This window comes from Anomaloglossus baeobatrachus, chromosome 6, assembly GCF_048569485.1.
Source record: "Anomaloglossus baeobatrachus isolate aAnoBae1 chromosome 6, aAnoBae1.hap1, whole genome shotgun sequence".
In the NCBI taxonomy this organism is placed as follows: Eukaryota; Metazoa; Chordata; class Amphibia; order Anura; family Aromobatidae; genus Anomaloglossus; species Anomaloglossus baeobatrachus.
The window spans coordinates 534808542-534825887 of NC_134358.1; positions in this window are offsets into that span (position 1 = coordinate 534808542).

Below are 17346 nucleotides of genomic sequence, written 5' to 3' on the forward strand. Positions count from 1 at the left end.
TGTTAGTGACGTTGTGCGACATGGGCAGCGATTTGCCCGGGACGCACAACAAACGGGGGTAGGTACACTCGCTAGCGAAATCGGTACCGATATCGCAGCGTGTAAAGTACCCTTTAGGCCCGTTTCACACGTCAGTGAAAAACAGTGACGTTTTTCACTGGCGTGTAAAACACGCACATGTCCCTGCGTGTGCCGTGATTCACGGCACACGTGGGTTGTCTAAGTGCAATCCGTGCTCCGTTCTACGTGGCCCGTGATTGCACTTAGAAAACAACTCACCTGTGCCCGCTCCCGCTCTCCATGGTGCTGATCGCTCCCGCGGTGCAGCATCCGGCCGGCGCTGACCCCCGCAGCAGCTGCTTCCGGGTCGGCTCTGTCGTGCATAATGAATATGCGCGACAATAATGAGCCGGCTCAGAAGCAGCCGGCAGAACGGGCTGCAGAGAGCGTCGCTGGACCCCGGGTGAGTAAAAAATGATTTTTATTTTAAAAGCACGTTTTTTTCTGGCACTTGTTTCACGGACCACACCACTGCGTGGTCCGTGGAACATCAGTGATGCCAGAAAAAAATGGACATGTCTCCGTGCGGCAATCACGCACACGCGGGTACGCCGCACGGAGACACGTGCAGTGAAAAATCACTGACGTGTTAGCAGACCCATTCATTATAATGGGTCTGCGTATGTCAGTGATTCTGGTACATTTAAAAAAAAGCACAAACGTACCAGAATCACTGATGTGTGAAAGGGGCCTTAGATCTCCTTCACATGTCCATGAAAACCACATATGTTTTGCACGGATGTGTAAAAGGTTTGTATTGCCCTCCGTGTTCCGTGATTTCGGGACACGAATGTTCTCTGTGTGCTATCCGTGATAACACACGGAGAACAGGAATTTTATGCTCACCTGTCCCTGGCATTGCTGTCCATGGTGCTGATCTACAGTCTCCGGCCCTGCCCACTCCCCACTGCTGCTGCTGCTTCTGGCCTGAAGTGCTGTGAATATGCGATGAACATAATGAGCCGGACATGGAAGCAAGTGACAGCAGTGGCAGAGACAGCAGTGCTTGAGAAGGTGAGCATAGAAATACATTTTAGTTCACAGACAGTATTTTTTCTCCGGTATGTATCACACTGATGTCACACAGATCAAATCCGAGCGGTCCATGTGACACCCATGCTGCTGAAGAAAAACGGACATGTCAACGTGTGGAGCACACATATGCTCCACATGGACTCACGGCCCATGGCAAAACACGCACGTGTGCGCAAACCCATTGATTTTAATGGGTCTACTAGTGCCCGTGTCTCCAGGACATGTGAAAACGGACGTTACACGTACCGAAGACATGGGTGTGTGAAGGAGTCCTTAATGGTAGTGTTGTCCAACCATCTAATGTATATGGAGGTCTCCTGACTCTTTACTGATAGAAGAGGTTAAGGGAAAGAGCCTTTAACACTGCAAGTTGCTCCCACAGGGCTGAGCACCAAGTGTAACCGAGCTCACCAGTGTTCACGTGAGTGATTTGCATATGTAAAGCAACCGAACTCCAAACTCTGAACTCCGTTTTTTTGTAAAGTTTTTGTTCAGTCCAAACACCAAACCTCGGGTTTGCTCATCTATAGTTCATATTGTTTGAATCCTGCCCAGTTGCCTGCACACTTAACCTCGCTGCCAGGAGGAAACAAACTTTAATCCTCCTGGCAGTGTTCTGATTTCAGTCGCGTGGGTGGCACCGGTGCGGGTTCAGTCACTGCTCTTTGTTTGGAGAGCCCCTGACTGTAACTGCCCACTGTCAGTCAGTGCAGAGGGCGTGGTTACAGCCGCCACTTTCCATACACAATGCGTTGACTGAACCTGCGTGGGGCAAGTGCACACGTTCAGTATTTGCTTATATTTTGATAATCTCAGTATTTGTAGCCAAAACCAGGAGTGGAACAATCAGAGGAAAAATATAATGGAAACACGGGCACCACTTCTGTATTTACCACCCACGCCTCATTTTGGCTACAAATAGTGAGATAAAAAACTCACCAAATACTCAATATCTACAGGTTAGTAGCATTTTTACACTTGACAGGTTCCTTCTAAATATTACATGTCCGCCCTCTTTTGGCACATGAGGTCTTTAGTGGGCTTTACACGCTACAATATATCTAACGATGTGTCGGCAGGGTCACGTCGTAAGTGACGCACATCCGGCATCGCTAGTGTTGTTGTAGCGTGTGAAACCTACGTGCGATTGCGATTGTACGGAAAAACGTTCATCGCATACACGTCGTTCATTTACTAAAAATTGCACGTCCGGTTGTTCAATGTTCCCGTGGCAGCACACATCGCTCCGTGTGACACCCCGGGAACGATGAACACATCTTACCTGCGTCCCGCCGGAAATGCTGAAGGAAGGAGGTGGGCAGGATGTTTACATTATGCTCATCTCCGCCCCTCCGCTTCTATTGGGCGGCTGCTGTGTGACGTCGATGTGACGCCGAACGTCCCTCCCCCTTCAGGAAGTGGATGTTTGCCGCCCACATCGAGATCGTATGGCAGGGTGAGTACGTGTGACGGAATTTAATCGTTTGTGCGACACGGGCAACAAATTGAACGTGCCGCACATACGATGGGGGCGTGCCACATTGCATACGATATCGCATGTGAAATTGTAAGGTGTAAAGCAGCCTTATGTCTATATAGTATTGCAGATAGGCCAATGCTCTTTTTCCAATTTTCTCTTTATTGTGCAAACAACCAAATTAAAGGAAACGGCAATGCGAATATATAAGATAAGTGAGCACTCTGAGAGTGTATGCAGCGTCTTACAAATTGCTGCATCGTGACGATAAGCAGTAAACAACGTTGAACTTGTGACCTCTTAGATAAGATCCTCTTAATTTTTGCTGGAGTTTGAAAGGTGCATGTTCGGAGGATTAACTATGGGCCCCTGGAACGGAATTTTAATCAATAAAATAAATAGGTCTAATCAAGAAATCTATAGAGTTAACTGGAAAGTACTGGTGCGTGCAATGTTCCCGAGCACGGCTGATTTGTTAGAATCTTCAGCACCGGGAAAATCAGCTCAACATGATGTCGAAAACGTGATTCTTAAAATAAAGGGATTATATTCCTTGCATCGCGGTTGACTCTGGTGTATTTGTAGCGGACTATGTATTAACTGATTTACCAATGCAATGTTAGGTAATAAATATTAATGGCAAGAAAATCTTCAGAACAGAGAAGAGAGAAAAAAGTAAAGCAGAAAAACTCGAGTCAATTTCTTATCTCCTAGGACCTAGGCACTCACAATGGGTCCTTAAACCTGACTAATATTAAATAGTTATAACATATCATACTGGACATCACAAAAGGTTTTGATGATAAAGTGACCCTTAAATATGGGCTCCAATTTTAATACTTTGCGAAACCGCACTATAAAGAGTTTAGAGGTAGTCTACTATCATGAAATGAGATTTTGGAATACTCTGTTGGGAGATGTTTATTCTATATATGACCACCTAGTGGTTGTGGTGTGAGCAGCCTGTCAAGAGTTCTGCTGACTAGACATGAGCAAACCTTTCAAAGCTCAGTTTGCCGATCTTTACCGAGCCTCCCGGTCTTCGCCGAACAGTTCGGCGAACATACCACACCCTTTGAATTCAATGGGAGGCCAAACTTATGTGTTGTAAAATGGTGGAAGGGGGTTGTAAAAGAAAGAGAATAAAGCAGGACACACTTACAGAGTCTCCGGCGTGGCTGTAACTGCTCCCATGGCTGTAACTGCTCCCCGTGGCTGTAACTGCTCCTGCGGTTTTTCTTCTGGGGCTGCTGATTATCCCTCATCCATATTCACTGATTTCCCCGCCCAACAGTGTCCCTGATTGGTTTGAATCTGCTGACTGCAGCCAATCTTAGATGCTGTCTGGGGCGGTGTGGGACTGCAGCCAATCACATATATGAAAACTGGACAAAAAAAAGCGCAGAATAGGGTCTTACAACATAGGATAACAAAAAGACACAAGGCAAGGAACTCATCTCTCAGGGTTGTTCCAGTCACAACCCCTATGCAACCATATAGAAAATGGCGTCTGCTGCAGCCCCAGGATTAGGAAGGTAAAAACGAAGATAGATAAACCGGGTATATGCCACACTGTCACCAGAAAGTCCAGATGTTGATTAATTCCATTTCTTTTATTTAGGTTGACGCGTTTCAGAGAACTCAGTCTCCTTCATCAGGACATATCAAGAAAGTTTTTCTTGATATGTCCTGATAGACTTTCTGGTGACAGCGCAACATACAACCGGTTTCTCTATCTTCGTTTTTGCAGCCAATCACAGACGCTGGTGGGTGGGGAAAGCAGTGAATATGGATGAGGGATAATTAGTGCAGCCGCAGGAGCAGTTACAGCCACAGGGAGACTCAGTAAGTGTACAGTATATTGTGAGTTAACCATTTTGCATGCTTTTTTTTACAGTGATTTCCCTGACCAATCACAGCCAGGCCAATATTTGACATGGCTGGGATGGGCCGGGAGTAGTGTTTTTGCAAATGAACACTTACCAAACATTGCTAACTTTTGAGCAAAGTGTTTGGTATGCTAAGCCTGATCGAACTGGCAAAGGCTCATACCGAATCTGAAATTGGTGAACACGAACCAAACAGGTTTGCTCATCCAATGTAATGTGTATGTATAATGAAAAATTGGGGTCTTTAATAGCAAAATTTGAGGAGAGAGTAGACTTTACCTAAACACCACTTGAAAATGGACATTCTTCCCTACTATTGGGTGGTCCAGGGGTCAGAACCTAAACATCCTTACTTTACCAACTGAGATGACGTTAAGTAAAGTATGGAAGATTGATTGATCACAAACTACTGTTGGGTTATTGTGGATATAATCCCTCTTGGTGCTCAAGGAATCATACATTCTAAAGCAGACCTGGGCAAGGGGCGGCCCGCGGGCCACATCCGGCCCGCCTACTCTCTGTGACCGGCCCGCCTGGCTCAGGGCGTCCTTGCTGGCCGGTCAGTGATGAGAGCAATCTGACCTGTTGACAGAGCTCCAGGCTCCGGGAGGCCCGTGTTCAGATTGCCCTCATCACACGCTGCGTGCCGTGCAGGGAACAGAGAACAGTTCCTGCAGCGTCGCACAGTCAGTGCAGGCAGCAGAACGCAGGAATCTGTCCTCTGTTCCCTGCCCGGCAGATGCTCTGTGCGACACACGCGCGCCCTGATGTCGTCAGTACGGCGCGCGTGTGTCATTTGAAAAGTTTCCCGCCCGGCAGCAGAAGAAGCTGCAGCAGCCGGGGCCGCACGGAGAGAAGCAGCGGCGGGGGCTCCTAGGAACACAGCATCGGCGCAGCCTGGCCATGTGAAGGAGAAGCAGCTGAGCGGGGGGCACATACAGAGGTGCCTGAGGAGGGACCGTAAGAAGGGAGAGGTGAGTGGTTACTAGTTACCTATGGGGGGAGGGGGGCCGCCCGACTACCTGTCTCATTGGTGTGTGCGGCCGCTCCGGCCCTGAAGCTCCCTGTCTGCAGTGACAGGAGGCCGGCAGCTGCACACACTGCCCTACGGAAGCTGCATTCAGCCTCTGACACAGAGCAGACCTGGGGGCGGGGCCGGAGCTTCACTTCAAAGAAGCTGATTCTGACTTCCTGCACTGTTTCTGCTCTCCGCTGAGGCCGGCTCCACTGCGTGTACAGACACTATGCGTGTGTGTGTATATATGTGTGTGTGTATATATGTGTGTGTGTGTGTGTATATGTGTGTGTGTGTGTATATATGTGTGTGTATGTGTGTGTGTGTGTATATGTGTGTGTGTGTGTGCGCGCGCGCATGTAGGAGGCCTGGTTGTGTGTGTGTGTGCGCATGTAGGAGGCCTGGCTGTATATATATATATATATATATATATATCTCTATATATCTCTATTATATATATATGCCGGACCACTATAACTAACTCGGTTCTACATCTTATATATATATATATATATATAATGATGTAGAACCGAGGTAATTATATTAGTCCGGCCCTCTAAAACCATCCCAATTTCTTATGCGGCCCCATGGAAAAATTAATTGCCCACCCCTGTTCTAAAGTCTGCACCTTCTATAAAATATTGTTATACTATATGAGAAAAGTTATATTACTAAACTGGAAACATCCAAAAAGAACGTCAAGGACTACATGGATACAAGAAGGGATGGGTGTGCTTACCAGTATATGCAGCAATGGGGTGTCCGGATAAATTTCATAACTAAGATCTGGGGACAATGGATAGCTCCCCCTGTCATAAAATCAGATGTGGATTGTCATGCTAGGTACGGGAAAGTACCAAACGCACGGCGAAAGGGAAACACTGTGTCTAAGAAGGGGACAGATGGTGACCCCTGACCGAACCTACTGCTGGTCCCTGACTACCCAAGATAGGTTCCGCACCAATGCACCAAGCCGGATACCTGACCCTAGGCATCCCTAATGCTAGGCCATAAGTAGGGAATAGGTGGGATGAGCTCTTCGTCAACCCCACTAGACAACTATGGAAGACACAAGGGGACACACAGAGGGAAACACATGAACTTCTTATCATTAGATGACTCAGGTAGAAGTTGAGCAGAGCTTTCAGCAACGATAACACAGAGGAGCACAAACCACCTGCTTGTAACCTCAGCTTGAAGGAACTGAAAATATCACCAGCACCAGTCCAAAGGAAGGAAGAGGTATTTAAACACCAAGGGAATACTGACAATCAACAGTTGGATGGAAGGCGAGCTCCTGCTGGGTCCAAAAGGGAGAGAGATGAATCCAGCAGGAAAGCTACCTAGTATAATGAATACTGACAGCAGGAACAATGGAAAGTCAGAGAGTACTCTGCACAGCCATATGCTGTGACCGTCAATGGCTCGACACCACAACTGTCTGTCACACGTGATACACCCATGACACGGATGAACTTTAAGTCCAGATTCCGATGCCGGTTCTAAAACTTGGGCCAGTGACGTCCAAAAATTGTGGACCTGACTGGCTCCATGGTCTTGTCTGTACAGTAGCTGCCTGCTATTTTCATGCACAAGTCTATGCCATCAATTTGACAAAAGAAGTGCATTTTTTCCATGTAGACCGGTGGTCCATGTGGAAAGTTAGCCATGTGCATCGGCACCCTGGCTATAATGGGTTTGTGTGCAGTCTGTGGTGCAGATGGACAGCATACGTACATATAATGCGCCTGTCAGAATGATCCGTAATACATATTAATGATTATAGGAAAGTAATTAATGATGGAGATCACTGCTGGTCCATTAAAGCCTCTGAACATCATGAAGTCACACTAAACTGTAGTTACCCCCCCCCCCACTGTCTTTTTTTTTTTTTAATTCCTTGGCTACATTTTGTTGGCCCCGTTTGGGGTAATTTAACACAAGACTGGTGTAAGTACAATTTTAACATGAGATTCGGTTTCTTATCAAGATAACAGATATAGGTAGTTTTGGTTCTGAATAATCTATGCCTCTATTAGATGGTGGTTTGCATACCAGGTACAGCTCATTCCTCTTATACAAAAACAGTTTCAGACATCACCGGGATCCAAAATTATCAAGAATTCTTAGGTAAAAATCCCTGACTCACCCAATCACTTAGAATCTAAGGGTATAAGAGGCAAGGTATACCCAAACTGGAGGTCATTAATGATTAAGGCACAATTGGACTATAAATGCACACTAAAACTATCGAGGGGGAGGATTCTAGAATCCAACATTATTCATAGAATACACACTGGCAAAAAAAACAATATGATTTTGTTCAAATAATATTTTACTTACCTGGACTCTATATATTTGAACAAACTCATATTGTTTTTTATGCCAGTGTGAGTTCTATAAATAATGTTGGATTCTTGAATCCTCCCCTTCAATAGTTTTAGTGTGTAATTATAGTGCAATTGTGCCTTAATCATTAATGACCCCCGGTTTGGGTATACCTTGACTCTTATACCGCTTAGATTCTGAGTGGATAGGGTGAGTCGTTGAACGGGAGGACCATTAATCACTAGGGTGTTTTTACACGCCGTTGGTAGGCAGTGGTAAGTTTTGATAGGGAAGTCTAGGAGGGATAGGAGGTCATTTATTTCTATATTAATACAGCCCCTCCTCTGATATCATATACAGTGGAACCTTGGATTAAGAGTAACTTGGTTTAAGAGTGTTTTGCAAGACAAGCAAAGCTTTTTACAAATTTGTAACTTGGTTTAAGAGCAATGCTTTGAAATAAGAGCAAATACTCACCGTGCACACTTCCGGTTCTGTCCTTTTACCACGCTCTGACCTGCTCTGGAGGTAACTTTCTCTACTGTATACAGTATACCATTGTACAGTACAGTATATACTATATAGCATGTCTATCAATTTGCATTTGTGGATATAGTATTGTACTTTATTTCGGCTAACCAGTACAGCACATTGCTTGTACTGTACCTCCCGCACACCAACAATTCTATTGTAAGCTAAAGTGCAGTTTAATTTGTTTTACATGTTTTTTTATTGTACAGTATTTTGTATTAGTGTACTGTAATAATTTTATATAAATATAGTACATTATTTTCTATTACTGTAATACGTTTGTATAAATACAGTAAATATTTTTGTGTCGTGGAACGAATTGTCTGCGTTTCAATTATTCCCTATGGTAAAATTCACTTTGATATAAGAGTAACTTGGTTTAAGAGCACAGTCCCGGAACGCATTGTGCTCGTAATCCAAGGTTCCATTGTATATACCCTTTACTTACCTTTACTGTGCACTAATTTGATGATACTTCATGCTCATGTTATATGTCATTTTGTGAATTGACGTGTGTCCATTTTCCATTTAGATTGTTTTTATCAAACAATATTGGGATTTTTAGCTAAGAATTCTTGATCATTCCTTTTATATATGCAAGCAGTATTATCGTTTATTGTATTAAGCACTTGTAATTTAATTGTTCTTGTAAAACTCTTTTAATAAAACTTTCCTTTATTTCCTTTGCCGGCATATGAGTCCAGTGGGTGTTTCCTTTGCCTGCATATGAGTCCAGTAGGTGTTTCCTTTGCCTGCATATGAGTCCAGTGGGTGGTCTATTAAGTGATTGACAGACGTCCCTGTATCACTGAGTAGGACTGCCCTCTAGGGAATTAAATGGGAAATGTGAAAAAATTGAAAATATGAATGTGGAGCTTTAGGTGTATAAATCTGAACAAACATTCTACAAATACTTTACAAAATTATGGTGGCCAAAAAACCATTTCATAGGAAGGATTTTTTGTGTAAACCAAGGTGAGACGCTCATGCATATTCCAAGAGAAGACAAAACATTCATATGGTTACTGTTGACAGGACGGCATAGAATAATTATTAATAACTCCTGATATAGATCTTATTTACTGCCCTTTGTTTTCCGCGTCTCGCTTTCTTCTTTCATTTATTTCCTGCCTTGTACATTTTTCATTAGTTTTTTATTTTTATTCTCATGGCATTTTGACTATAGATTTCCTTTTATTGGCTCTGGCCCAATTCTTTTCCCCCCTTTATGATGGGTAGACTGTTAAGACAAAGACCATTATTGAAATTATCTTCGTCCGAACTATCTCCAACGAGGGATATTATAAATCAGCATTCCTGTCTTGAAGCAAATTGCAGTTTAATAAGATTAATGTCAGAATGTGAGGAGACAATGCAGTTTCCGCCAGGTTCTATTGTCTATGATGGTGAAGTCTTTGTAATTGAAATTATATTATATTATTATGGAGCATTTTGAATTCCTATTTTGTAGACATATGTGAAGCTTACATCACATATTACTCTCGTAATAGTCTTGGTAAATGTCCTAATGCCCAATCTGACTTTAAAATCTCACGGGCAATAAATATTAATGCCAAACTCAAGTCAAGAAGACAGAATGAACGAACGTGTGTAAAGACTTTAGAAAGGGCCAGGTAGACCTCATCATAAAGTAGTGAATTTAGTCAATAAATTTGGATTCTTTTTCATTTTTTTTTTTAACGCGAAAAGATGCAAAGATGTACAATTTAATTCTTCAAATATTTTTTGGCTGAGTTTCCCAGTTGTCAACTTGACTTTTTAATTTTTGGGACAGCTTATCAAAAAATCATGGACAGACAATATTATTTATGGACACATTGTAAAACCATAATAAGACATTATTAGACTGTTGAAACCAGAAGTTTCCATCCACTTTCTATAAAGACACATCTGCAGGTTTTTCTCACTATCTGACATAAAATCAGAATAAACCTTTCCCGTTTTAGGTCAATTAGGAACCAAAATTATTTATATTTCCATATGCCAGAATAATGAGAGAGAGAGAGAGAGAGAGAAAATGTTTTAAGACATTTTTATTACTTTCTGCAAAGTCAAAAGTTTACATACATTTCCTTAGTATTTGGTACCATTGCCCTTACACTGTATGTCTTGGGTCAAATGTTTTGGCTATCCTTAAACAAGCTTATCACAATAGAATCTGGACTCATTGCTGCCACTTCAAAACTCTCCAGCACTTTGTTTACATCCATTTTCTAGGGCATCTTAAAGTATGTTTGGGGGTCATTGTCCTGCTGGAAGACCCATGACCTAGGACACAAACCCAGCTTTTTGTCACTGGGTACTATATTGCAACCCAAAATCCTTTGGTAACCTTCATATTTCATGATGCCTTGCACACACAGTCAAGGCCCCAGTGCCAAAGGCAGCAAACCAGCCCCAAAACATCTTTGAACCTCCACCATATTTGACTGTAGGTCCTATGCTCTTTTGAAAAACAGGAGAAATTCCAGCACCAGGCGTCTCTTCACCACTTATCCCCTTCACTGCTCCTCTGATCTTTTGTTTGTAGACTTAATTTCATTTTCAGTGAACAGTAGAATGACATGCTTTGCCAAATAGCTCTGCCTTACTCCCATCTGTCCACATGAAGCTTTCCAAGAAGAATTTTGGCTTACTCATATAAATTTTGGCAAACTGCTGTCTAGCTTTTTGATTTTGCTGCGTCAGTAGTGAGGTCTTCATGGGTGTCCTGCTATTGTAGTGTGTCATTTCATTCAAATGTCAACTGATAGTTCGCACTGACAATGATGCATCCTGAGGCTGCAGGACAGCTTCAGTTTCTTTGTAATTGTTTGAGGCTGCTTATTCACCGTTTAGACTATCCTGCGTTGCAACCTTTCATCAATTTTTCTCTTCAATCCACACCCAGAGAGATTAGCTACAGTGCTGTGGCTTGTAAACGTCTTGATTATGATGTGCACCGTGGACAAAGGAAGATCAAGATCTCTAGAGATGGACTTATAACTTTGATATTGCTGATATTTTTCAACAATTTTGGCTCTCAAGTCCGCAGACAGTTCTCTTCTCCTCTTTCTGTTCTCCATGCTTAGTGTGGCACACAGACACACAAAGAAAAGACTGAGCCAACTTCTCCGCTTTTTATCTGTTTGCAAGTGTGATTTTTATATTGCCCACACCTGGTACTTGCCACAGGTGAGTTTGAATGAGCATCACATGCTTAGTCCAAAATTGTTTGCACACAATTTAGTCCAACCCGTTTTTGGAATTTTTGTTGAAATTCTGTCCAATTTGCTCTTTTTTCTTTTTGTGTTGTTCCAATACACACAAAGGAAATAAGCATGTGTATTACAAAACATGTGAAATTGGAATAATTTTCCAGAAGAAATACTTCACTTTCTTAAATAATAATTTAAAGTTGCCAATACTTTTGGACATGACTATATATAATATATATATTTTTATATATATATATTTTTATATATATATATATATATATATATATATATATATATATATATTCTATATATATTGAAAATTATATAGGTTGCAATATGTACGTACAGTGATAGTTTATAGGCTGATTTTTCCAGCATTACCTATGAAAAGTGAATGACTTAATGAACTGATAGTTTGTTTACAATGACAGGCGGTGTAATTTAATAGCTTCCTTGATTACAGTCCCATCAGCAGCAGAAACCAGCAATCAATACGGAAAGTTATTTAAGCTGCACGACTCTGAAAGAAACACACAAAAAGCATAAAGTTACTTTCTACCAGCAGTGACATAATAGATGTAGAAGGCAGATTTCTTTTCTGTTTGTATCAATAGAGCTCCAGCATATTCTGCAACCTTTTACATAATTTGGAATCATTCAAAATAATCCCTTTCTCCATTTTTCCAATTCTCGGGGGGCATTTAGCTGTTGCAAATTGAAAGTACTGCAAAGCCTCTTATTGCCCTTAAAACATGTACATGTGTGATTGAATTTAAGTAGCACAATCATGCAAGTACGTTAGCAGCTGCCAGTTATGTTTTCTCCCTCGTCCTGCCTCACACACACAGTGACTCTCCTGCCGCTCAGACACAGTGACTCTCCTGCCGCTCAGACACAGTGACTCTCCTGCCGCTCAGACACAGTGACTCTCCTGCCTCACACACACACAGTGACTCTCCTGCCGCTCAGACACAGTGACTCTCCTGCCGCTAAGACACAGTGACTCTCCTGCCTCTCAGACACAGTGACTCTCCTGCGTCACAGACACAGTGACTCTCCTGCCTCACACACACAGTAACTCTCCTGCCTCACACACACAGTGACTCTCCTGCCTCACAGACACAGTGACTCTCCTCCCTCACAGACACAGTGACTCTCCTGCCTCACACACACAGTGACTCTCCTGCCTCTCAGACACAGTGACTCTCCTGCCTCACAGACACAGTGACTCTCCTGCCTCACAGACACAGTGACTCTCCTGCCTCACAGACACAGTGACTCTCCTGCCTCTCAGACACAGTGACTCTCCTGCCTCACAGACACAGTGACTCTCCTGCCTCACAGACACAGTGACTCTCCTGCCCCTCAGACACAGTGACTCTCCTGCCTCACACACACAGTGACTCTCCTGCCTCTCAGACACAGTGACTCTCCTGCCCCTCAGACACAGTGACTCTCCTGCCTCACACACACAGTGACTCTCCTGCCTCACACACACATTGACTCTCCTGCCTCACACACATTGACTCTCCTACCTCACACACACAGTGACTCTCCTGCCTCACACACACAGTGACTCTCCTGCCTCTCAGACATAGTGACTCTCTTGCCTCACACACACAGTGACTCTCCTGCCTCTCAGACACAGTGACTCTCCTGCTGCTCAGATACAGTGACTCTCCTGCCTCACAGACACAGTGACTCTCCTACCTCACAGACACAGTGACTCTCCTGCCTCCCAGATACAGTGACTGTCCAGCCTCAAAGACACTGTAAAGGCCTCTTTACACGCTCCGATATCGTGACCGATATCGCTAGCGTGCGCACCCGCCCCCATCGTTTGTGCGACATAGGCAAAATGCTGCTGGTGGTGCACAAAATCGCGCGGACCCATCACACTACTTACCTGCCTAGCGATGTCGCTGTGACCGGCGAACCGCCTCCTTTCTAAGGGGGCGGTTCATTCAGCGTCACCGCGACGTCACAGCGACGTCACTAAGCGGCCGGCCAATAGAAGCGGAGGGGCGGAGATGAGCGGGACGTAACATCCCGCCCACCTCCTTCCTTCCGCATTGCTTTCGGCCGCTGGTAAGGAGATGTTCCTCATTCCTGCGGCATCACACATAGTGATGTGTGCTGCCACAGGAACGACGAACAACATCATACCTGCAGCAGCAACAATAATTGGGAATGGACCCCCATGTCACCGATGAGCGATTTTGAACGTTTGTGCAACGATTCAAAATCGCTCATAGGTGTCACACGCAACGACATCACTACAGAAGCCGGATGTGCGTCACAAATTCCGTGACCCCAACGAGATCGCTGGAGCGATGTCGTAGCGTGTAAAGCCGCCTTAACTCTCTTGCCTCACAGATAGTGACTCTTCTGCCTCACAGACACAGTGACTCTCCTGCCTCACACACACAGTGTCTTTCCTGCCTTACAGACCCTGTGACTCTCCTACCTCACAGACAGTAAGGGGTACTTTGCACGTTGCGACATCGCTACTGCGATCTCATCGGGGTCAAATCAAAAGTGATGCACATCCGGCGCCGGTGACGACGTTGCAGCGTGTAAAACCTAGAAGCGCCGATAAACGATCGAAAAAGCGTCTAAAATCAGTGATCTGTGTAGTGTCGGTCATTTCCATAATTTCGCTGTAGCGACAGGTACGATGTTGTTCCTCGTTCCTGCGGCAGCACACATCGCTGTGTATGAAGCTGCAGGAGCGAGGAACATCTCCTTACCTGCATCCCGCCTGCAATGAGGAAGGAAGAAGGTGGGCAGGATGTTTAGATCCCGCTCATCTCCACCCCTCCGCTTCTATTGGCCGCCTTCCGTGTGACGTCGCTGTGACGCCGCACGACCCGCACCCTTAGGAAGAAGGCAGGTCGCCAGCCAGAGCGACATCGCAGGGAAGATAAGTCCGTGTGAAGCTGCCGTAGCGATTGTGATAATGTTCGCTACGGCAGCTATCACAAGATATTGCATCTGTGACGGGGGCGGGGACTATCGCGCTCGGCATCTCTACAATCGGCTAGCGATGTCGCAGCGTGCAAAGTACCCCTAACTCTCCTGCCTCACAGACAGTCACTCTCTTGCTTTATAGACACAGGGATTCTCCTGCCTTACAGAGGCAGGGACTTTCTTGATTCATAGACACAGTGACTCTTCTATGTAATATTATCTCTTACACTAATTGTCTTTATTACTACACTGTTAAACACTATCTGCCAGGTGTTTTTCAGTGTTTTTTAGCTTTCTTTCCCTATCTTTCCCTTGAGCTGTGATGTTCTGTCACTATCCAGATTCACTACAAAATGGCTGTTGTATTTCTTGCATCTGCTTGTATACAGGTAATAATAAATATACTTCCCGAACACACCTGAGACCATGTGATCCTTCTCGCCTGAATATGATATTTTTTTTTGTGCAAACTGGTAGGAGGCAATTTAGGTAACATTTGTGAATTTGTTGGGATCAGAGAACCACATACAATTAGACACAAATTCGTTCCGCATCAGATTGATTTGATCATTAGTACTAGGCATATTTTTGAATTAGATGAATAGATTTTTACATTTTTGTGGACCCCAGTATGTTAAGGGGATAGTCCACTTTTCACAATTCTTTTCTTTTAGAAAGGTCCCCTGACAGTACAATACTTGCATAGTGTACTGTTGTTAGGACCTTTATAAATCAGATGTAATCTGCGTCTGAATCTGGTGATAAATATTTAATTATCTTGAAGTATCATCGAAGAGAAAAATATGCCTTCCGCGGTGCACAGTGAAATCATACCATGTTACACCATGTAATGTAATAGCTGCATGGCATTGTAGAGGAGTCTGCATAGCCGTGCCTGATATCATTTGAGCAGAGGCATAGCTAGTGGTTCAGCTCAGGAAGGGGGCAAACATCTGAGTGGGCTCCTAAACAGGTAACTATGGTAACAACTATGGTGGCGCACCCTAGTCATGGGTATAGGGAAACCTCAGCAGATGTCTGGGTGGTTATTGGAAGTCAATCTCTCAACAAAGACCAACATCTATATATATAATTTCCTTATTCTGTCTGTCTGTCTGTCTGTCTGTCTTGCTCCAAAATTGTGTCCTTACGGTGACACAAAGCTGATTGGCCGCTGGGCTCGCCATGGCCCCGCCCCCCCGCACGGATTGGCCGCTCGCCCAGGCTCCGCCCCCACACGGATTGGCCGGCCGCTCGCCCAGGCTCCGCCCCCACACGGATTGGCCTGTCGCCCCGGCACCCTGCATGCATTGGCAACTTGGCCATGCCCCGCCCCCCTCACGCAATGCACGCTCGCTCTGGCCCCGCCCCCCGCACGCATTCCCTGAACCGACACGGAGCCACGACTCATAGGTGAGTACTGTACCCCCGGGAGCCCACATCAGCGTACGCCGCCAACCCAGCCAACACATACCCTCGCATTGCTGGGGTTGCAGCCGTATGCTGGTGTGGGCTCCCGTGCGAGCGGGGGACGGGATACGCTGGTAACCATGGTAGCATAGTTACCAGCGCATCAAGGTCCTGCAGCGGCGGAACATATACACACGCACACATAACAACACACACACACACATCAGATCACACTCGCTCTCACACACACCTCACACACACATCACATCGCATCCACACACTCACAACATCCTGGGATATCGCTTGCTTCTCGGCGGCGATACTGTGCAGTGACCTTCCAGGACCTGCCGGAGGATCACATGGCCAGAAGCATGTGGTATCTCCGGATGTTGTGAGTGTGAGCGCGTATGTGCGATATCGCCAGTGTGTGTGTGAGTGTATGCGATCGGATGTGTGTGAGTGTGTTCTGATGTGTGAGTGTGAGTGTATGCGATCGGATCTGTGAGTGTCGGCAGAGGAGCACGGCGTGCTGGGGGAGGCTGGGAGGAGAGAGGCTGATCCTGGGGAAGGCTAGGAGGGGGAGGCTGATGCTGGGGGAGGCTGGGAGGAGAGAGGCTGATGCTGGGGTAGGCTGATGCTGGGGTAGGCTGATGCTGGGGTAGGCTGATGCTGGGGGAGGCTGGGAGGGTGTAGGCTGATGCTGGGGGAGGCTGAGAGGAGAGAGACTGATGCTGGGGGAGGCTGGGAGGAGAGAGGCTGATGCTGGGGGAGGCTGGGAGGGGGAGGCTGATGCTGGGGGAGGCTGGGAGTAGAGAGGCTGATGCTGGGGGAGCCTGGGAGGGGGAGGCTGATGCTGGGGAGGCTGGGAGGAGAGAGGCTGATGCTGGAGGAGGCTGGGAGGAGAGAGGCTGATGCTGGGGGAGGCTGGGAGGAGAGAGGCTGATGCTGGGGGAGGCTGGGAGGCGAGAGGCTGATGCTGGGGGAGGCTTGGAGGGGGAGGCTGATGCTGGGGGAGGCTTGGAGGGGGAGGCTGATGCTGGGGGAGGCTGGGAGGGGGAGGCTGATGCTGGGGGAGGCTGGGAGGAGGGAGGCTGGTAGAGGGGAGGCTGAGAGAAGAGAGGCTGATGCTGGGGGAGGCTGATGCTGGGAGGAGAGAGGCTGATGCTGGGAGGAGAGAGGCTGATGCTGGGAGGAGAGAGGCTGATGCTGGGGGCAGAGAGGCTGATGCTAGTGCAGCATGGGGGATGGAGCACGATGGGGGGTGCGCAGCATGGGGGATGGAGCACGATGGGGAGTGCGCAGCATGGGGGATGGAGCACGTTTGGGAGTGCGCAGCATGGCGGATGGAGCACGTTTGGGAGTGCGCAGCATGGCGGATGGACCACGTTTGGGAGTGCGCAGCATGGCGGATGG